Source organism: Camelina sativa, chromosome 10, assembly GCF_000633955.1.
Source record: "Camelina sativa cultivar DH55 chromosome 10, Cs, whole genome shotgun sequence".
In the NCBI taxonomy this organism is placed as follows: Eukaryota; Viridiplantae; Streptophyta; class Magnoliopsida; order Brassicales; family Brassicaceae; genus Camelina; species Camelina sativa.
In genome coordinates, this window is record NC_025694.1 from 20528062 (window position 1) to 20552499 (window position 24438).

Below are 24438 nucleotides of genomic sequence, written 5' to 3' on the forward strand. Positions count from 1 at the left end.
AGATGTGGAAAATGATTGAAGCAGTGAATAATGCTATAAAAATTTCAGGTTTTTTTGGAGTTCAAAATATGATTTTAGTTGATAGCTAAATTCTAACTTCATTGTGTTACGGTGTAGTTACATTTGTATGATCTCAAACAAAGCTTCGTGGGGTAATAGAAACCTGCTCTTACCGACGGGATTAAGTCTATCGGGAATTCTGGACCATATCCACACGTAATCCTGATAGATTAAGTCAGTTAGAAAATTTTGTCAGAACTCTTTTGGTATTCTATCGGTCATATGTTACCGTTATCATAGTATTTTGAAAATTATCGATGATCCATCAGTCTTTTGTTATCGTTGTTATAGCCGTTTGAATTTACAGATGGCCGACAGATTTTTGACGACATCCCGACAGATTCCCGACGGACATGATTTCTATAAATAAGTATCGGCACTCATTCTCAAAAAAAAACTTATTCTTACTATATTTTTCTTGCTCTCAAAATAAAAAAAGAGAAAAAAATGTCTTCTTATTTTAGATTGTGGATGGATGAACCAATGATGGATCCAGAATCAAACTTATTAAGAGATGAGTATGCAAGAGCTTGTCAGCAACCGAAAGCTAAGAAAACAAGTATGTTAAAATGTCCATGTTCTCTTTTCCGAAATTGTCATAATATTAGGATTGATTTAGTGTGGAATCACTTGTATTGCAATGGGTTTATGACGGGATATAAGACTTGGTTTCTTCATGGAGAACAGTCGGATTATGCTAGTACTTGTGAACAAAATATTGATGTTAGCTTAGAAGAACAAACGGGCGATGCCGAGTTCCGATATATCGGTTAAATGCGGCTTCAAATGCCACAGTGTGAAGTTCCCAAACGGTTACGCATCTAGCTTGCGTAATTGCGTTGATATTAGAGAAGGTAAGTTTATAGGAATGAAGAGTCATGATTGTATTTTTGCTACGCAACGATTTCTTCCATTTGCTTTTGCCAATCTTCTGCCAACAATGTGGACGAAGCAATTGCAGGTACAATTTAGTTGTTAACGATGAACATATTTTCTATCTATTAATAATTAATAGCAATGTTAAAATTTCTAGCACAATTTTGTAGGAATTGTTGATTTCTTTCAGGACTTATCCACAAGAACACTTACTGTTGACAGTATCCGCAATTTTGAACAAAATATACAAATTCTTCTTTGCAATCTTGAGAATATATTTCCACCGTCTTTTTTGATGTTAAGGAACATATACCTATTCATCTACCTCGAGAAGCAGTACTTGGTGACCCTGTTCAATATCGATGGATGTATCCTTCTGAGCGGTACATGTTTCACCTAAAGAAAAAAACGCCTCACACTTTGCGGAATAATACTTCTCTTCGCAAGTTCGTACAAAGAGTCGACTTCCTTCTCGTCATGACGATGATGGCGATCAACCATTATATCTTGTATACGTTCCAAGCTTGTTTACTCAAATCGGCCGCCTTAAAGGAAAAGGGAAGAATTTTAAACTTTCAGCGCAGCAGTATACTCACTTGCACATGTATATTCTCACCAACTGTGAGGATATTATTGAAAGTATGCTTATTTAAAATATACTTATGTATATAAAATTAAATTGTTTAGAATAAATAATTTCATTAGTATTAATTATTTTTATTTTACAGGATTTACATTGCTGTAATACGCTCCTACTATCCAGAATATACCGTGGATCAACATGAGGAGCTTAAAGAGAAGGATTTCGCTTCTTGGTTACAATATTATGTAAGTTATATAAGTAACTTTAATAATTGATAGTAAATGATATACTGATTAGTTATTCTAAAAAATTTATACGTATCAGATGGAATTTCAAAAGGTGAATCATTTCCAACATGGTTAATAGAGATCTCTAATGGACCAAAATACATTGCAACGGCGCACCCGTGGTATTGCACGAGAGGGTATGCTTTTAGGATTCATGATGATGGAGATAGCAGGACAACAATTAATTTTTGTATATCTGTTAAAGCCGACGATATTGTGTAGTACGGTATCCTTAAAAAAATATTGGAAATTCGATATCCGGGAATGTTGAACCTGAAACGACCCGACCTGTTTTTAAATAATAAATAATAATAATAGTAATAATAATAAACTACACTAGTGGTCTCATACCCACTAGCCACCTAACCACAACAATCAACAGCAAAACAACCAACTCAAACCAATATTCAATAAATAACCAATAAACAATAATCAATATTAAAACATAATAAATATCCAAACATCATCAATCAAAGAACCCGCAATCCTAAACAATGTTCTAATGACCCAATTCTAGCAAACTAACAAGTCAGACAACAACCTTTGAATCACTAGAACATCCTCCTTTCATTGCCTTGATTCCAAGATCACACTTTGCCTTTACCTGCACCACAAACACAAATTACAATGCATGAGTATTTTATAAACACTCAGTAAGGAAATCCTCCCATCAACTGGGCTATACACACAAGCAATAGAGACATATCTAACCATCAACCAACAATCAACAATCAACAATAACAAACCAGGACTCTTCATCGACCGACACCAACCATGCATCGACCGATACCAACTGGGGTTGCATCGACCGACAAAAGATTCACTTGCATCGACCGACACACACACTGCATTGACCGACGCATGCTCGACATTACGTGAAATCCCTAATTGCATTGACCGACGCATGCTCGACACACTGCTTTACGCCTCCATATGGCATCGACCGATGCTCCTAGGTCAATCTGCGTCGTCCTCGCATTGCATCGACCGATGCGCAAAGTGCATCGACCGACGCACATGCCAAGCGTCGTTTTTCCCGAAGCTTCTCGCCGGATCTTCGTTCTTACAACCATCAAAATTGATCCCAAGCCACAAGAAAGCCTCACAAAGTCCAAAATAACATCCTTACAAACCACACATCATGTAAACAAGCAGATCAATGAAATCTCCAGCTTAGATAAGCCATGTGCACTTATCTTTGCCAAAACGATTCTGAACCTTACACAAGAAAGAAAACGCTCCTAGGAAGCTCCTACAACGATCCCAACTATAGATCTCTACAGAAATGCCTGCAATCTCCCAAAAACCTCAAGAACCTTTTTCTCTCTTTTCTTTTCTCTAAAAACGGCCAAACCTCGACCACAACACGACAAAACCCCTTTATAAGCGGTTTCAGGATTTTCCTAACCCCAAAACGCAACGTTTAACTTAACTCATCCGCAAAAAACCGACCTTGCATCAACCGATGCACCTTCTAAACTAGGATTCCGGTTTGCAGATGTTACAGAACCTAAGATGCATTCCATTTGTGTGACTGGTACGATCCCACAATTGGTGATGGCGTACTAAATGACCAATTTGGCGTTACATCAATCAATTCAGTACAAAGGTTATTGAAATATGACCCATTTATTATTGCATCACAGGCTGACCATGTTTGCTCATTTCTTAACATTCAATTAGAAAAGCATCATTAGAGGATATGTATAATTAATCATTTTCATTACTTGTTATAGGTATGCTACTTAACCTATCCTCGAGTTACAAACATGAACGACCCATGGACCAGAGTTACGTTGGTAAACCCAAGAGGTCAAGTATATGGAGTTGCAGCTCACGATCCTTTGCAGCCAAGCGAAAGTTGCCAGATGGCTTCGGTTGAACATTCCCTTGAAGTTGATCTTGTGGTTGACTTCACCATATTCGGAGATGAAGTAGTGCATTAAGAGTCAGAGGAATAAATTGGAGAATTTGATGATGATACAGACTCAATTTCTTCTGATTGTTCAACAGACTCAGAGTAGAAAATAAATGTTAATTTCATATTGTATTGACTAAAAATAAAAGATCAAACACTATATATGGTAATGCATGTTTTATAATAAATTTAATTATATCTAACAAAATATATATATATATATATATATATATAAATATGTATAATTAGATGTTGACAATAACCTATATATAAATAAGTACATACATAAATAATGACATCTAACAAAAAAAACAAAAAGAATTTGACAATAATTTAGAAAATAAATTATAATAATTCTAGATAACAAAATTAAATTTTTAGAAAAATTGTTTAATTATTTGAAATCCACAATTCTATTTTCGGTCAAAGGTCATAGGAGAACTCCACAATTAAGCGCGCTTAAGCTAGAGTAATCTCAGAATGGGTGACCTTCCGGGAAGTGACTGTTGGAACAGTGCGAGTGAGGATATAACATAAGGAAATATCATGTTGTGATCTGTGGGGAGTAGGGTTGGTAAATAAGTCTTTAAAGCCTCCTGAACGTAGCAAACCGACTGTCGGATGTGGATGGACTCAATGGTCTAGTGGGAGTCCATCCATAATTTTTGGTCAAACAAAACACATCATATTATGTAGATATTAGGTCTAACAAAACACTATATAACAATTGAGTTTGTCAAATAGAATTGAAATCTAAATTTTCAAAATTTAACATGATTTTCTCGTCATAAGTGTTTCTATATACACTTAGAATGTTACTTAAGAGTTTGAATGTTGTGAATAACTACATTTTAAAATTATTTTTTTATTGATTATTTTTTATGAAACAGATTTGGAAGTTATGAAGTATATTTATTGTAATGGTAATTGAGTAGTAAAGATATTTTTCAAACTATATATGTAGTTTTTTAAAACTTCTTCCATATATCCGTCGGGAAACTGTCAGGATTCCGTTGGATAAACACACAAAATTTACCCCGGGAAATATTTTTTCCCAAATTTTTTGGAAATTGCAGGAAGTATTATTTAATACTTTTTGTTTACTTAGTCTAAACCTCAAAAACGTTTCAGTTTCTCTTCTCAACCTAGATTCACTTCTTCTTCCTCACCCATAATTTTTTCTTCACCCGATTCACTTCTTCTTTTTCCCGTTTCTCCCTCTTTCTCTCTTCTAAGTCAAAGATTATGTTTCTCATATCCACCACAACCACTCAACTATGTAATATTTTTAGCCTTTATCTCAAATATGTATGATTTGAGATTTGCAATGTTTGGTTTGAGTTTCGGTGGCTATAAAGGAATTGATTCAAAAAGTAAACATTTTGGGTTAAAATCCAATTTTTTTCAATTGAATCGAAATAACTTTGATTTTGCGTTTTCCATTTTTAAGAATTGGGTAAAAGGAAAGGTTTCTAAATAAAAATTCGGTTCTGTTCAATTGATATATTTGTTATGATTCGGTTTTACTGAGTTTTTTATTTTATTTTTGTATGATTATAATATTAAGAGATTTGAGGCAATTTATATGGGTATGGTTGATCTTATACTTAATTTTTTTTTCACAGGGACTACGAATCATATCGACGTTGCTGTAACCGCAATCCCCAAAACAGAGAAGAACCCGATGGTTCTGGGCTAATGTTCAAACCCTCTCCACAGGAGTCTCGGGATCGCCTACAGCTGCGTTACCTCCTATCCTAATGACCATTGAGGATTTCGTTTCTCAACCGGGACAAGAACTTATCCCAAAACTCCATCCCAACTACATCGGAGATGCTACATGGTAAATCCCAAAATTTTTACCATCTTATGATTTCTTTATTTATTTATTTTTATTTTAGATCAAACTTTTGTAGGTTTGAGGCATCTGAAAATGGCATTAGCAAATCTCTAAACCGGATGATGTATGATTTTCTCAAAGAACCTTTTGAAACATACTCATCAATGCCAAGTGATGACAGTGACCTTTGGTTTAAACAGTTTGCGGTAATACTAAATTCTTTCAGGACATGATTTCTTTAATGGCAAGTTTAATTTATATACATACAGAGATAATACTGTAGTATTAATGATGTTGCAATCAGAATAATCATACATTTTACTCTTGTAGCGAGAATTTAATCTGGGAGCCACAAATGCCATCTAGATGTCCGTCGAGAGTATGACAAAGTGGCGACGACTCAATATTCCAACACGTTAAGTGAGTGGAAGAAGAAGTGGAAGTGTGGAGAAACTCCAAAGGGAATAAACGACAAGGTGTACGAAGGGTTGCAAGAGTATGGGGCACATCCCAAGAAAATGAAACTTCTATCCAGAAATCTAAGAACCGGAATAGCAATCGAGGTGGCAAAGGGCGACCAACGCACAACGCAGGGTCAACAAGCTTCTATACCCTTGAACTACAACTTGTAAGTTTTCAACAATTTCTAGCACAATTCAAAGACCAAACGAGATGGTGTGGCTCCTGATCACTTAACGTTGATGGAAGACACCCACACCAATAAAAAGACCAAGCAAATTCAAGACCCTTTACCTAAGGAAGAGATTGGCAATTCTCGTAAGAGGATGGAGGAGTTTAGCTTATCTCAACCTTCAGTCGATGGAAATGGCTTACCAACACCAATCCCGTCGACATGATTAACTAATTCGTTCTTGAGGTCTTTACTTTTTGATTCAAATTATTTTTACCTTATGATTCTTTTTCTACCTTTTGTTCTAATTGTTCTAAATTTCAGGAAACTCCACAACCCAAGGGTCGAATCTTTGGATTAGGAAAAGTTTCAAAAAGACTCTGCACTTGTTTATTATCTTCATTACCAATATATGATCGTGATCCTGAACTTGTGCGAGCCCTCCAAGAGAAAGATGACCGTATCGAAGCTTTTAAGAAGATGATGGAAAAATAGAATGCGAGGAACAAGCTAAGAGATGAGGAGCTTGCGTCATTCATGGCAGAGATGCAATCAAACTTCCCCGTGAATTCAAGTTCTTAGATATATAAGACTAAAATATTTAAGTTTTATTGACCATTTTCTTTTTCTTTTCGATTTGTGTATATTGCATTTTCTTTTTGGGATGATTTGTGTATATTGTATTTTGGATTCACAAATTTATAAAATTTAAATATTATTAACTAATTAGTAATTGTTGTCAAAAGAAAAATAATAAGTAATATATTTATTAGATTTCTTTTTAAAGTAAACTAAATATTTTTAAAATATTAATATAAAACATTAACCATCCGTTGGGATTCTGTCGGTTAAAAACAGAGACTTTGTCAGGAATCCGTCGGGAATTTAGCCGCCTGAGAATCTGTCTGGAATTTAGCCGTCAGGAAATCCGTCGGGAATAACAATATACCTTTCTTGGGAAATAATCAGTTCCCCTTGGTATTATCTGTCGGGAAGTTATCAATGGGCGTTGCTTATTATTCTGACGGGTCCTCGACAGCTACATCGGAACAAAATTCGTCGGTGATCCGTCGGAATAATATAACGTTGGAAATCTGTTCTAGCTACTGAAGGATTCCCGAAAGATTTAATTTTCTCGACCCTCTAGAACCGACGGACTGATGCCCTTTGTAAACCGTCAGTTTAGGTCGTTTCCGACGTATTACCGACATATATGGCCATCGGTTTACGGCTGTTTTCTTGTAGTGAGTGTATGGTTTGTTTATTCTTCTCTCTCCATTTTTGGTGGTTTAGGTGCAAAATCTTACTCTAACTTTTTCAGCAATTAAATTGATAGGCTGACTCTCCAGACCCAATATACTTTTATTGATATTTTGATGATCTCTTATACTTTCATTGATGCATACAAAGTAGACTCGTTGATGACTTGTTGCATGACTTTTTGATAGTAGAAGATTTCATTTCGTATGCATCTTGTTTTTCTTTGAAAAATGGTTTGCTCATATATAATGTATGTAAAATATGTAGTTCACCCTACAAGAAATGCTAGTATTTGGGTCATAATTAGGTTTTTACTATACGGAGAGTACTCCACTCTCACATCACGCTATGACACATTTTATGTTATGTACCCGTTTTCTCACAGCATATAGTATTTTTGTATTTATACAAACGTTGTTTTTGTCCGAGTTAAGATAGCTTATAGTACAGTATCAAATATTACCAATATGAGGCTAATCATCTACAAGAACAAATTCTAAATACAATTTCCAATTTGAACTTGTTTCACGTTGATCAGATATAACTCTTCTGCCTAATGAACTGATATATTGTGTTTTTGTTGGGTTTTAAGCCTTGTTTTTGCATAGTTTTGTTGCATAATCTTGTCATTCTAGGTTGTTTTAGGAGCATATGCATCTAGTGTGTTATCTCTCAGGTTCTTGGAGTAATCTCATCATATTTGGAGCATTTTGACGTATTTTGGTGCAAAGAAGCAAAGAGGAGTGAAGTTGGAGAAATGACAAGACCAGGAACCACACACGGCCAGCACACGCGGCCAAACCTTGCCTGCGTGAAGCCATCGGCCACCCTCAATCGGTCCAAGGCTGGCCGATTGAACCCACCTAGAAGACGAACATGAGCCACACGCGGCCACCACACGCGGCCTCACCAATCGGCCAAGACCATCCCATAGCCACCTAAGTCCACGCTTGTATTAGTTTTGACCCAGGTTTGACCCGGTCTGTTTTGGGTTGACCCGGGTTCCCTTCTATTTTCCTATAAATACATTAACCCTATTAAGGGGTGCTTATCTTTTGTTTCTCTTTTGTTTTATATTTTGTTTAGCAGTTTTGAGGGTTTCTAAACTTGTTCTAGATTTGTTGAATCCTTGTTTACTTTCAAGTTTCTAATCTACAATCTCTAATTATGATTTCACAAAGATCAAACATCTACCTTTGTGTGATCATAACTATGAGTGAGTAGATCTTTTAGAACTTTGGGCCTGGTAAATTAGGGAGATAGATGATTGATCTTTAATGTCTATGGATTTATTTATGTGATTCCGTTCTTGTTTGGTGATTATAATGCTAGATTAACCTTGATCAAGTTGATTCAAGATATTAGGACTTCTATGCCCAGAAGGTGTTTGATGAAATTCCTGAACCAAACTATTTAAGAACTTTGCATTCCTAGCCTATGTAAATTGATGATTAGGGTGTTTAGTGGTATAAAGACTTGATTTTAATGCATTCCTATCTTATGATTGCCTTTGGAAATTGTTGATGATTGCTTGATTTGCATAGAATCTTTATCATGGAAGTGAACTGATTTACATAAGTGTTCTTAGCCTAAGGATTGCTCTTGATTGTTTGCTTAGACATCTAGGATTTATTAGCTATCTCCTAAGTCATTAACCTTGCCCAATGTTCATTTGTTTTATCTTGATTTTAAATCTGTTCTTAGTTGTGTGTTTGCTTGCTGTGAGTTTGTTTGTTTGCTTTATTTAAAGTTGCTTCTAGCTAGTTGTTACAGAAAACAAACCCTTTCTTATTAGCTTATATTAAGCATTCTTGTGTATTCCTAGTGTGTTGATCATTGCAAACTGAGGTTCGATAATTTAATTGATAAAAGTACTACATCATGAACAATGAGGTATGTGCTAATTATAATTACGAAAATAATTAAAGTTACAAGCTGGGAATATTCTTATCTTTTCTAACTGTGATATAAAAGGTTTAGATTGCATTTACATGGAAAGTTACAAGCAATTCATTGCAAGCTATTTAGTCTAGTGGTGTATTTTACTTGCATATAGTTGTATATTTTTTAAAAAAGTACTTAATTCTCAAAATTAGTTATGGCTTACTGGCCATAAAACGTTTTTTTTTTGGCCACAAGTTAAATCATACATATAAGAAGTTTTAAATATTTAAAGGTAAAACTACCCATTTTCAACAAATTTCTCACAATCATCATATTCAAAAACATGTTTTTTTGGGTGAATTGTTCTTAATATGTCTTCTCCATCTTTTAGCTGAGTTTCTCTTCCATAACAGTTCCACCAAGACAATTTTCACTGCAAAATCAAAGCCATAAGAACAACCAAATGCTTTATGAGTTTTTTGTGTTTTTGAAATCCATTGTTATAGCTCTGTTCTCTCTCTTTTTTTTTTTTAAGTTTGTTGTGCACATAGAAGTTCAAAAAAAAAACTACCTGGAGCTTAGGGTCGAGCTCAAAATCTCCAATCTCGATAAAATCATCAGCGGCTAGATTGTAAAGGCTTTGCTGAAAATGCAAGAAACAAACAAGATATCTAACTTAGAATTGCATCATCTTGTTTGTTTTCAAGTAATCCCAGTCAAAACATCAAATGATATACCTCCTGAATTTGGTCTATATCAATTGGAGCTTTCATTTTCGGCACATCCACAACTGTAGGTGTTTCCAGGTTCCCATGTACGACACCTTGGGGCAACATACCCTAAAATGGTTAAGAAGAGAATATTAGCATAATTAACATAGATAACATACGTTATGTAAAACATAAAAACAAATTTGGTTAATTTCATATGGTAAGATTGTAAAAGATGAGAATCTAACCTCATGGTTGATAGAGCATTTTTAAAAAAATACATGATCAGCCAATTTATCATAAATAACAGTAGATTTTAAGGCCTCATATATATCACAACTTCGGATGGTGGTGCGAGAGTGTGATTGAGTTTGTGTCCAGGCACGGAGGGTTACCTCATGAATGAAAATGTCACAAGCTTTAGCCAAAAGAACAGGACTATTCCAGCTGACCCTCTGAAAAAAAAAATTATTTCACTCAACAATTTTGTTTTTCCAATCTATACTAATAAAAAGTAGGAGCTATAAGCTCCTCAAGGCGTCCACCTAGGATTTTAAACATCCAATTGTGATTAGACATGTCACTAATTAACATTTTTTAAAATCTTCAGAATTTTATATATTAAGAATTATTTTAAACAACCAATCAGGATTTGACATGTCATTCATTAACATTTTTAAAATTTCCAGAATTTTTTAGAAAAGGAAAATTTTAAATTTATGGAAATAAAAGAACTATGTACAATATCCCACATCGGCTAGAAATTTTTTAGACAATGATTCAGAACCAGTATAAAAAAGATTAATATGCTACCAACAACGAATGAGCAGGAAAGCTTGATTTATCAGGCATCTAAGTTTAAAAGTTTTATATTCGGTTTGATCCAGTTTTTTATTTGATCAAATTAAAACTTTAAAAAGTTTCAAAAAAATATATTATAATTTTTAAAATTTTTAAAAGTTTAAATATTATAAATATTGAAACTTTTAAAAGTTCTTAGCTTTTAAAAGGTTTTTAAATCATATAATTTTTAAATTTTAAAAGTTTAAAATATTATAAATATTGAAACTTTTTAAAAGGTTCAAATTTTATATTTCGAAACCTCTTAAAAGTTTAAAATATTCTAAATATTGATGTAAAACAGAAATTATTTTATTTATCTACGTTTGCGCTTTTTATTTCTTATGAGCTGTAAAACATATTGTTGTGTATGATTTTATAGATTAGTTGTTATTCTTTCATTAATTTTTTATCTTATTTTTTATTTTTGTGAGAAAAGAAATGATTTTTTCTTGGAGTTTGATGGGTTAACAAGTTGTGTGGTAGTCTCAAAAAAAGGTTTTTTAGTGGAAGAAAGTGAAGATGTTGACGAGGATGAAGAAGAAAAAGAGTATAGCGAAGAACCAGACGGTAAAAGTAATGATGACGATTACCACAAAAGTTGACAATAGAAATGACAAGAAAGAATATGAACAATAAGAAAACATTGAATAGAAAACACGAAAACTTAGGTGGTAGAAATTAATTAAATATGAAAACGAGTTAAATTCATGATGATAAAATTGTTTGTTTTTCTGGTGGTCAAAGAAATGGTTTAGGATATGTGAGGTCATCAGTTTAATTCGCCTCGCCTGGATGTCTAGTTGAATTCATGATTTTTTTATCAGATTTGATTTTATAACACAACTGATTTTTATATTTCAAAAAATTGTGTATTTGAAATTTAACTTTTTCTTTAACACTAATTTAAATTTTTTATAAGATAATATTTTACTATTGTCATCAATCATATATAGTTTTCATCAAAATATATCAAATATATCCACGCGTAGCATGGGTTCAAAACCTAGGGTTTTAAACAACCAATAGAAATTTGACATATCACTTATTAACATTTTATACAATTTCCAGAATTTTCTATATTAAGAATTATTTTAAACAACCTATCATGATTTGACATGTCATTCATTAACATTTTTAAATTTACAGAATTTTTTAGAGAAAGGAAAATTTTAAATTTATGGAAATCAAAGAACAAAGCACAATATCCCACATCGGCTAGAAATTTTTTAGACAATGTTCAGAACCAGTATAAATAAGATTAATATGCTTCCAACAACGAATGAGCAGGAAAGCTTGATTTATCATGCGTCCAAGTTTAGAAGTTTTATTTGGTTTGATCTGGTTTTTTATTTGATCAAATTAAAACTTTAAACAGTTTCAAAAAAATGTTATAATATTTAAAAAATTTACAAGTTTAAATATTATAAATATTCAAACTTTTAAAAGTTCTTAACTTTTAAAAAGTTTTTAAATATTATAAGTTTTAAATTTTAAAAGTTTAAATTATTACAAATATTAAAAAAAATTAAAAGGTTTAAATTTTATATTTCGAAACCTTTTAAAAGTTTAAAATATTAGAAATATTGATGCAAAACATAAATTATCTTATTTATCTACATTTGTGCTTTTTATTTCTTATGAGCTGTAAAACATATTTTTGTGTATGATTTTATAGATGAGTTGATATTCTTTCATTAATTTTTTATTTTTGGGTCTAAGGAAGAATGATTGACATCGCAAGACCTTAATTTAATGTTTGAGTCAAATTTTGAGGTTTAAAGAAGAAAGATAGACGATAAACACACATGTTTTATTAGATATACATAGGCATGACCAGGGTGTCGGTTGTCACGGTTAAGGTTTATTAACCATAGGTTATGGTTAGAAATTTTTGTAACCTTAACGAGAACCGTTAAACAAACGGTTACGTTTAAATACGGTTACGGTTCAAACGGTTACTGTTATATACGGGTACAGTTATTTGATAATATATACGATTGATATTATTTGATGATATAATATAATTGATATTATTTATTTATAATTAATATGTTCTTATAGTGTACTCATATTTCTATATATCATATGATTCATATTAAATAAATAATTATTAGTATATTTTATTATGCTTTTAAATACTATAAACCATGTAAGGATTTTGGTTTGAGAAGTTTCTAAACGCGTGGATCTAAAACAAATAAGTATATGGATAAAATTGTCATTGGGTGCATGTGTTGACTATGCTGGTAATCATGAATCATGAATTTCACAAATTTTATGAGAAAAGAAATGATTTTGTTCTTGGAGTTTGATGGGTTAACAAGTTGTGTGGTAGTCTAAAAAAAGGTTTTTCAGTGGAAGAATGTGAAGAAGTTGACGAGAAAGAAGAAGAAAAAGAGTATAACGAAGAACCAAACGGTAAAAGTTATGATGAAAATTAACACAAAATTTGACAATGAAAATGACAAGAAAGAATATGAAGAATAAGAAAACGTTGAATAAAAAACACGAAAACATAGGTGGTAGCGATCAATTAAATATGAAAACGAGTTAAATTCATGATTATAAAATTGTTTCGTTTTTCTCGTGGTCAAAGAAAATGGTTTAGAAAGTGGTTTAGAAAATATGAGGAAAAGTTTTCATGAAATAGAAGTTGCTATAAGTGGAAAGTTTCCAGTAGTGGAAAGTCTAAAAATGGAAAGTTTTATGTGAGTTAGAATTTGTCCATTTTTAGGGAGTGTGGCCTTTGTGGCGGGCTGTTTAGCCATTGTGTGGCCTTTGTGGCGGGCTGTTTAGCCGTTGTGTGGCCTTTGTGGCGGGCTGTTCCAGAGTGTGGCCTTTGTGTCGGGCTGTTTAGCTAGAGTTGCCTGTTTAGGCGGTCTTTTGGGACGAGTGGTCTTTATGAGGGTCCTTTGGGACGAGTGGCCTTGGTGGCGGTCCTGTTTAGAACATTTGTTTGAACTTTGTGGCGGTCCTGTTTAGGACATTTTTTTGGCCTTTGTGGCGGTCTTGTTTAGGACATCTGTTTGGCCTTTGTGGCGGTCCTGTTTAGGACATATGTTGGCCCTCGTGGCAGTGAGATGATCCTTGTGTGGTCATGAGGTATTCCAGTGAGGGAATATGTCGTTGGTAGGACAATGTGTTGGCTTACGCGAGCCACGGGAAGGGAACCTGGTTAGGGATAGGCCTCAGACGTGTTCAGAATTGTTTGCTCACGTCTCTTGGGGGACTTCGGTTCTCCTAGTACTGCTATATTCTAAGACTGTGAGGCTTGAGAGTATAGTTGGTATATCGACTTCGGATAACGATCCGGGGGCGCGCTGTAGGGTGGCAACCTGAGAGACGAGTATTGGACTTCCTTATACATTATGGGATGCGGGCTTCGGCCCGATGAAGAGCCAATATTATGGCATGCAGGCTTCGTTCTGATGAGCAGCCAATAAAAACTCAAGGTTTAGGCCTGTGGTGAGTAAAGGAAAGTCCAAAAGTTGAGAGCAAATAATGCATGGAACGTGAGTCTATCGCCTAGCGGTGACCTTTTGTAGATCAGTCGGAGGAGTGCGGGCCGTGGAGACGATTGCACGAGAGTCCTTGGCTGATGGGTTGTTCGAGATTCGAGGATGAATCTATTTTGGCGGGGGAGAATTGTGACATCCGCGAACCGAAATCCTGGTTTAGGGATTGCATCGGTTGATGCACTATGTGCATTGGTCGATGCATAGCCGGTTTAGTGCGGACACGTTTAAGTTTAACGCTGCGTTTTGGGTAAAGGAAAACCCTTAACTCGAGTTTTTGTCTCATTAGTCGTGTTTAGCCGCTTTTGAGAGGAAAGGAAACAGTTCTTGAGTGTTCTTGGTGATTTATGGTAATTGGAGGCGTTTCCTGTAGAGATCTATAGCTGAGATCGTTGTAGGAGCTTCCTAGGAGCGTGTTCTTGCTTGTTTAAGGTTCAGAAATTTCTAGGCAAAGGTAAGTGCATGACCATGGCTTATCTAAGCTGGAGACCTCTCTGATTTGCTTGTTATGTGTTGTTAGGCTTGCTAGATTGTTCTTTGGGACGTGAGGAAGCTTTCTTGTGGCTTGGGATCGAGTCTTGTGGTTGCAGGAACAAAGATCCGGCGAGAAGCTTTGGCGGAAAACGATGTTGTGCATCAGTCGATGCAAGTGCGAGGATGGTGCGTGAAACCTTAGGGTTTTCGTGCTACGTCGAGAATGCGTCGGTCGATGCAATGGGAGTATTGGTCGATGCAAGTGACCCTTGCATCGGTTGATGCATATCATGCAACGGTCGACGCAACCCCAAGTGGTGTCGGTCGATGCAGAGTCCTGGTTTGTTATTGTTTGATTGTTGATTGTTGGTTGATGCTTAGAGATGGCTCTACTGGTTGTGTGTATAGACCAGTAGATGGGAGGATTGCCTTACTGAGTGTTTATAAATACTCATGCATTGCAATTTGTGTTTGTGGTGCATGTAAAGGCAAAGTGTGATCATGGAATCAAGCCAATGAAGAGGAGGATGTTCTAGGGACTCGATTGGGTGTTGTCTGGCATTGCTAGGTTGCTAGAGTTGGGTCATTAGAAACATTGCTAGGTTGATGGTTCTATGTTTTCCTTTTGGTTGAATATTGGATATTGTTTATGTTATAATATTGGTTTATTATTGGATATTTACTGGATATTGGTATTGGTTATTTCTGCTGTTGGTTGTGATTGTGGTTAGGTGGCTAGTGGATATGGGACCACTAGCTGTTAAATTATTTATTATAATTATTTATTATTCAAAAAAAAAACAGGTCGGGTCGTTTCAGTCGTGTTCGTTGTTTGGGTGGATCCCCAGTGATTAGTGAGACCGTGGATCAGAGTGTGATGGGTGAGGGTGTCGATGAATAGTAGGCGTTTCAGGATTTGTCGGTGGGTTTGGCCGGTAGTGGTATTGTGGGATTATTGGAGCCGATTGAGCCAGTCTGGGTGGTGTCCGTGTCGAGTTGGCTACTAGTGTTGGGCTTCTGGATGTGCGGGTTGCAGCTGGTTAAGCCCCTAGTCAATATGTTTTCATTGCAGATTTGTTGATGGGGTTGTTGGAGCGGTTGTTGGGAGTTGTTCCGGCGCAAGCTATGTTTGTGCCGCCTGTGGCCGTAGTGGTACAACAGCTAGTAATGTGGATACATGAGGTCATTCTTACTATATTCGAATGACATAAGATATGCATGGGATTTGTGCTGCTTTGTTCCACGGGGGTTCTGAGCCCAGTAAGGCGGATGTGTGGAAGACGAGACTGGAACGCAATTTCCAATCTCTCAGGTGTCCCGAGGAGTAATGGGTGGACATACAGGTCCATTTATCTTTTTGGTCAAAGCGCACTAATCTTTTCGGTAAAAGGTCCTGGGAGAACTCCACAATTAAGCGCACTTAAGCTAGAGTAGTCTCAGGATGGGTGACCTTCTGGGAAGTAACTGTTGGAACAGTGCGAGTGAGGACATAACATAAGGAAATATCATGTTGTAATCTGTAGGGACGGTAAATAAGTCTTTAAAGCCTCTTGTACGTAGAAAACCGACTGTCGGATATGGATAGACTCAAGGGCCTAGTGGGAGTCCATCCATAATTTTTGGTCTAACAAAACGCATCATAATTTTTTTTATAGATATTAGGTCTAACAAAACACTACATAACAATTGAGTTTGTCAAATAGAATTGAAATCTAAATATATGAAACCTGAAAAAACTCATAATTCTGTTGGTAATCTGTCGGTAACTCCCGGCGGATATCCGACAACCCTAAGAGTTTTCTAGGGTTTAAGAATTCGACCGCATTTAACACGTGTTTTAAACTCTGTCGGAAAGCCATCGGGAAAATTCCGATAGATTACTCACAAATTTCCAATGGATTTAGAGTATTGGGTATAGAAATATGAAACTTTATAACTTAACACATTCACAAACACTATTTATTATGTTTTAAAACACTTACAATCAGTTTTGGTCTATTATATTACTATAAATTTAAATTTTCAAAATTTAGCATGATTTCATTAAAAGTGTTTCTATATACACTTAGAATGTTACTTAAGAGATTGAATGTTGTGAATGACTAAATTTTAAAATTATTTTTATTGATTTCTTTTTTATGAAACAGATTTGGAAGTTATGAAATATACTTATTGTAATGGTAATTGACTAGTCAAAATAATTTTCAAAATATATATATAGTTTTTTGAACTTTTTTCATAGATCCGTCAGGAAACTGTCAGGATTCCGTTGGATAAAACACAAAACTTACACCGGAAAATATTTTTTTCCCAAATTTTTTGGAAATTTGCGGGAAGTTTTATTTAATACATTTTGTTTACAGTCTAAACCTCAAAAATGTTTCAGTTTCTCTTCTCAACCTAGATTCACTTCTTCTTCCTCACCCATAATTTTTCCTTCACCCGATTCACTTCTTCTTTTTTTCGTTTCTCCCTCTTTCTCTCTTCTAATTCAAGGATTATGTTCCTCATATCCACCACAACCACTCAACTATGTAAGATTTTTAGCTTTTTATCTCAAATATGTATGATTTGGGATTTATAATGTTTGGTTTGAGTTTCGGTGGCTATAAAGGAATTGATTCAAAAAGTAAACATTTTGGGTTGAAATATGTTAGAGTAGGTGTTCGGTTTGAGTAATTGTTAGGTTGAAATCCAATTTTTTCAATTGAATCTAAATAACTTTGATTTTGCGTTTTCCATTTTTAAGAATTGGGTAAAAATAAAGTTTTCCTAAATAAAAAATAGGATCTATTCAATTGATATATTGTTACGATTCGGTTTTGTTGAGTTTTATTTTTATTTTTGTAGAACTGTAATATTAAGAGATTTGAGGTGATTTATATAGGTATGGTTGATCTTATACTTAAATTTTTTTTCACAGGGACTACGAATCATATCGACGTCGCCGTAACCGCTATCCCCAAAACAGAGAAGAATCCGATGGTTATGGGGCTAATGTTCAAACCCTCTCCACAGGAGTCTCAAAGAACCTTATGAAACATACTCTTCAATGCCAAGTGATGACAAAGACCTTTTGTTTAAACAGTTTGCGGTAATACTACATTACTTCAGGACATGATTTCTTTAATGGCAAGTTTAATTTGTATACATACAGAGATAATCATTTAGTATTAAAGATGTTGCAATCAGACTAATCATACATTTTACTCATATATTGGTAGCAAGATTTTAATCTGGGAGCCACAAATGAAATCTAGATGTCCATCAAGAGTTTGACAGAGAGGCGGCGACTCAATATTCCAACACGTTAAGTGAGTGGAAGAAGAAGTGGAAACGCGGAGAAACTCCAAAGGGAATAAACGACAAGGTGTACGAAGGGGTTGCAAGAGTATTGGGCACATCCCAAGACAAAGGAAACATCTACCCAGAAATCTAAGAATCGGAATATCAATCGAGGTGGCAAAGGGCTAGCAATGCACAACGCAGGGTCAACAAGCTTCTATACCTGTGGACTACAACTTGTAAGTTTTTAACAATTTCTAGCACAATTCAAAACTTAACTTCAGTAAAGATTAATACTAAAATTTGTTTTAAAGACCAAACGAGATGGTGTGGCTCCTGATCACTTAACGTTGATGGTAGACACCACACCAACAAAAAGACCAAGCAAATTCAAGACCCTTTAGCTAAGGAAGTGATTGGCAATTCTCGTAAGAGGATGGAGGAGTTTAGCTTATCTCAACCTTCAGTCGATGGAAATGGCTTACCAACACCAATCCCCGTCGACATGATTAACCAATTCGTTCTTGAGGTCTTTACTTTTTGATTCAAATTATTTTTATCTTATGATTTTTTTTTCTACCTTTTGTTCTAATTGTTCTAAATTTCAGGAAACTCCATAAACCAAGGGTCGAATCTTTGGATTAGGAAAAGTTTCAAAAATACTTTGTACTTGTTTATCATCTTCATTACCAATATATGGTCGTGATCCTAAACTTGTGCGAGCCCTCCATGAGAAAGATGACCGTATCGAAGCTTTTAAGAAGATGATGGAAAAAAGAGAATGAGCGGAACAAGCTGAGAGATGAGGAGCTTGCGTCTTTCATGGCAGAGATGCGATCAAAGTTCCTTGTGAATTCAATTTCTTAGAGATATATGACTACAATATTTAAGATTTATTGACCATTTTCTTTTTCTTTTTGATTTGTGTATATTGCATTTTCTTTTTGGGATTGTAACGCTCGTTCCCGAAAAAATATGAATATTAGATTTTTATATTGGGAATTGAAGTGGATTTGGTTTAATCACTTTTAGTTTATTAACCTAATCGATTTATTGATTAATCAAAAGGATTTTTTAATTAATTATTGGTTTAGCTGTTTTCTGGTTTTATTAATTTAAACCAAAGAGTCCCTAACTCTTCTCTATAATGATCACACTTCTATTCTCTTCAGTGATATAGGCTTGTCGCCGTTGGATGCTCAGAGAGAGGGAGAGGAAGAGAGATAACTCTTGGTTATTTGGTTTAAAGGAGAAAGAGAAGGAGGACAAGCTTTTTCCTTAGAGTAAAGAGAGAAACAGAACTGTCAGAGTTTGGGAGAAGGAGGATCCGACTGCTCAAATCGTTTCGAAACATATTGATTTTTAGTATGGTTGTAGCTAAGAGATTTTCATACACTCTCCATTTTACAGAAGCGAATTTGAGGTAATATTGTAGGAGATATCGACAGTTTCGTGGGGCGTTTCTTCTCAGTTACGGATTGAGACCAGCGAGTGTTTAGGGATCGATTACGGTTTCAAATGAGATCTGATCATGCTGAAATTTTGCGGGAAGCTGTGTGACGTCTAGGGCTAGCTTTTCACTATGGGATTTGGTAGTTAACGGTTTTTTTTTATTTCTTGGTTTCACTTGTGAGGTTGTTCATCTCTGATTTTTCTGGCAGTTTGTTTTCAATGTTTGTTTGTTATTGTGATTGGTTGTAGGAGCGAGTTTGGTTGTTCTTGGATATTGGAGAGCTTCTCTTTTGGCTGTATTTATTTTCGTGAATCACTTGCTAAGGTGAGTGCGTGACCATGAGCTTATCTAAACGATTGGGTTGTATGACTTGTTTTGTGTGATGATGTGTAGGTGTGGTGTATGTGTTATTGGGAGTTCTTTTTAATGGTTGGTTATTATATTTTTTTGTGGTTGTACTCTTTATTTTCTTGTGTGTATAGCTCTTAGATGGGAGGATCGCCTCACTGGGTAATCCTGGTAATACTCACGCATCTCATTGTGTTTGTGGTGCAGGTAATACGTAGCGTGGAATCATGACGATGAGGAGGAGGATGATCTAGGGTCATGGTTGTATTATTGGTTATGTTATATTGTTGTTGGAATCTTGTTAGATTTATGCTAGGTTGATGGTTTTTAATTGGTTATAAATTGTTATGGTATATATATTAAATTGGAGTTGGTTTGGTTTGTCTTCCGCTGTGCATGCTGAATTGATGTTGGTTTATTGTTTGGGTTGTAATTAAATATTATGGGGTATTTAATTATATTATTATTATTATTATTAAAAAACGGGTCGGGTTGTTTCAGTTTGGTATCATAGCCCTTACGGGTTTAGGATGGTTAAGTGGATGGTTTAGAGCAGTTTAGGGATTTAATTGGTTGAATTATTTTCCTGTTGCTGGATGCATGATGTTGTGTGATGAAATTGATTATGAGTAGTTAGTCAATTTGTTTGTCGTATGGAGTCCTAGAATCATCCTCTTCGAGCCTTCAATGAGATTCAACGGTAAGTTGTTTTGTGTGTTGTTAGTTGTGTAGTGTTTTTAGCTTATGTGCGGGAAGTGAAGTTGGCTAATGACAAGTTCTTCGAAAATGGTGGTTCACGCTGGTATTGGGAAATACCGTTGGCGGTGATTTGTGAGAGTGGATGTGTTGGAAATGGATTTTTGAGAAGTTAAGTTGGAGAATCACTTCGTCCCGGGTGGCTGGAGTGACACTGTTTAGCAAGTTTGTAATTTGCATGATGGTCAGGTGTAGGTCTGAGGGTGTGGCCGGTGTGCTTACTGGTGTTGTTGGAGGTCCAATCGCTGTTGTGAGTGTGGCAATAGGTTTTTCTCAGACCAAGATGATCGTATTGTGGATTTAGTGAAAATGTTGTCGGAGAGGATTTATTAAGATGATTAATTCTTGTGGATTCTTGATTTGTGGTGAGTGGAATGATTATGCGATTCTGAAAAATAGAAAGTTTCCATAAATAGAAAGTTTCTAAAAAATGGAAAGTTCTATGAATAGTTAGGACTTGTCTATTTTTGGAAAGGTCATGTGAAATGCTCGGAGTCATACACGCGAGTAGTTGCGATGTTTTAGTGTTGGCCTGAAGAGTGGTCATGGTAGTGGTGATATTCCGGTGAGAAAATATGCTGGTTGGTAGGCATTACAATGTTTTACGCAAACCATAGGAAGTAGTTACGGTCGGGAGATGCTTATAAGCATGAAGAAGACTTGTTTGCACATGAGGAGATGATTAGCTCGCTTGAGGGAATGATTAGCTCGCTTGAGGGAATGATTAGTTCCTATGGCTCACTATGAGCTTGGGGGGGTTGCAAACCTGAGAGTGCGATGTTTCTCTATTTTACACCTTCTTAGGCATCCTTTTTGTCATATTTTCCGTTGTATAGAGTCCAACCTTAGCATTTTTTGGTCTTTAACCTTAGATATTTGCATTTAGGTTTTTTAGGCTATTGCACTTTTGCATTGTTACATTTTGGATGATAACATGTGCTTTGGAGCCTTAATAGAGCAAGAATAAGGAGTAACCCGAGGATGTACCCGATGGTGTGATCTTGCAAGAAGAACAGCCCAAGAGCTTCACCCGATCAAGTGGATCTAAGCTCAAAAGGAACTACTTGAATCCCAACCGGAGGAGGTGCTCGACCCTAGCCTTTTGTAGGTCATCGGATGATGGTTGTGCGGCTAAATCATCATCAGGATTTCCATAGCCTTGTTATTGGTGTAGGAATGCATGCTTCTTATCTTCTAAACAAAATGGTTTTCATCTATAAACCCTTTACTATTTTCTCGAAATAGAACACGCCACACGAGAAAGAGAGAGAGAGACAGGTACACTGGCAATTTTATAGCTGATTTCAACACTTTCTTAGAGAGATTTGTTTTTAGTATTTTTTTTCCTTTTTTCCAGTTTTACAATTCTAATTTCTATTTTTTATTGTTTTTTATTGTTTTTTATTATACTTATTAAATTCACTACAATTCTTATTCATCTCCATTGTTATGTCATTTGTGATGAGATTTGAGTAGTGAACTAAAGTTTCTATGGATGGGATATGCTATTATGTATTTTTAAGGGCATGTGCAACCCCTACCCCAGGGGAAACACTGGCACCGACACAAAGCCCACCAGCTCTTCTGATACCATCACCAGCCTGGTCTCTAGACACTCTAGGATGAACCTGTGACTCTACCACCTCCTCACTGGCCATGCTCAGGGTCACACTCACACTGGCCTTGGAACCTATCCTCGCCCACGACCACAAGCACGACCACGCCCACGACCAGTAGCACCCTCACTTCTAACCATCTATACCACCAAGAACAGAAGGCTACGAAAAACAAAATGAAACTAACTACACAAAGAACACAACTCACCGTGGAATCACAAAACATGATCCAAGAGGATGTTCTGGGACCCCATGCCACACATGATATAAGATTGGAATCACTCCAACTTAAGATCACAAAAGGATGAAGAGATTCCAAGCTTAACTTGCGGAAGGTGGAATTCACGAGCTGGCTCTGAAGCACTCTCTCGTGAATCAAGGAGTGATTCAATGGATAGATAGGTGATTGACTCGCTGAATCGGTGGGATAATCGACTCACTCGATCAATGAACGAATGAAGGATGTTGAATCACTCAACACACTTAATCTGCAGGATTCTAAAGAACTAAGTGAATCACTCACAAAGAACTAAAGAACAAGCAATACAAAGACTCAAACTTTGTAAAGAAGAAAACGTTTCTATTACTTTAAAAATGATCAAGGGTCATTTACAATGAACAAACTAATGAACATATATAGGCTCAGCTACACGTTCTAGTGTTCTAAAACCAGAAATAAATCTCAACAATTAATGAAAATATGATCGTTGGACCATTAAGTGTAGAATCAGTCCAATTAAGGCAAGAAGATGTGTCTTGTATCTCGTTAACTTGGGGAGGAAATGGCGATGTCTTGGAAGCTTCCTGGGAACTTTTAGAAACACAAATATGCACAAGAATAGAATAGGAAGTATTCGTTGTGCATTGATGACAATCGGATCCAAAAAGGCAAGTAATTATATAATTGAATCCACCTGATCCAATAGCTATTATTGCGTGTGAATATCCTCCAAATATTCTCTGGTGGTTGTAGAAGCTCACCTGGTTTCCATATGTAGATTTGGGGCACGTCCAAGTGAAGGCAAATGTAAGTTTCCATATCTGGCTCCATGTAAATCAACAGACATGATACAAAGGGTGGTTTGGACTTGGGTCTTCTCTTGGGTTGTTCTCCATGGGTTGAGAACTTGTGGTGAATCAAATAGGTGTGTGGGCTTCGTCTTGGGCTGGTCCAAGTGTCAAAAGTCCGAAACTCTTCATAGCTTGCAATGATGTCTGATTCATCTGCGAGTAGTTCAAGTCCATCAGCGAGTAGTTCAGCATGTCTGACAGCGAGTAGTTAAACATGTCGAACGAGTAGTCCAACAAGTACTTCAGTTATGAGTTTTTGTGTCATTTTTGAATCAGATAGATGGTAAGTGATTCCTTGATGACTTGGTGTTGCCTCATTAAAAACCTTTCTAGATAAACCCAGTGGGAAAAACCCTAGACAAGGGAAAAAGAGTGCAACAGTCATATCCCAACAATGAGGTGATTTGACTTGATGATTTTTAATTTGATGATGAATAATTAACCCTTGTCTTTGTGCTTGATCAGAACACCATTTGGGAAAAGATTCTCCAAGATCCTTTATGTGGACCGGTTTGGTGTGTGGACCGGTTGTGATACAAGACTTGGTGGTGAGACTCGTATGGGGATAGATATGGCGGCTTCACAAGCTGGCGGTTGCTTCTCTCTTGTGAAGAAATGATGGTCGAAGATTGAGATCTGACACGCTGGCGGTCGCTTCTCTCGTGTGGGATCAAATAAGGGGTGTGATGGCGGAATGGAGTGCACCACAGAGTTGTGATAAGACTCTGATACAGCACAAGCTCTATGCCTTGATGACTCGCTCAAAAAGACATACGAACAAATATTTACTAAGTAAAGGAATCCACCTAACTTAGATAAACAAAAACAAAGCCTAAGCTTTAAAGTGAGAAAACTCTCTCTTTTAGTTTCCAAAAATCTTCTATATTTTCACAATGAAACAAATTAGCCTTTTTATAGCTCTTACAAAAATCTTCTATATTTTCAGGAAGTCCATTAGGAAATCCTTCTTGAAGTAGTTCAGCTACTCGTTCAGCATATGTGATGACCGCATCAACACATAATTGACT

The 24438-nt window shown here is 35.8% G+C and overlaps 2 long non-coding RNA genes and 1 pseudogene across 2 annotated transcripts; all 3 read left to right on the forward strand.

Moving 5' to 3' along the window:
* Positions 1 to 24438, forward strand: part of LOC104720546 — a 218764-nt pseudogene that overhangs the window by 79476 nt on the left and 114850 nt on the right.
* Positions 4800 to 6853, forward strand: LOC104719472. The gene is made up of 5 exons (XR_756621.2): positions 4800 to 5003; positions 5350 to 5567; positions 5641 to 5770; positions 5895 to 6441; positions 6520 to 6853. It is a non-coding gene; the product is annotated as an uncharacterized LOC104719472 (long non-coding RNA).
* On the forward strand, positions 17222 to 19186 carry LOC104719473. The gene is made up of 5 exons (XR_756624.2): positions 17222 to 17415; positions 17805 to 17975; positions 18106 to 18405; positions 18481 to 18695; positions 18775 to 19186. It is a non-coding gene; the product is annotated as an uncharacterized LOC104719473 (long non-coding RNA).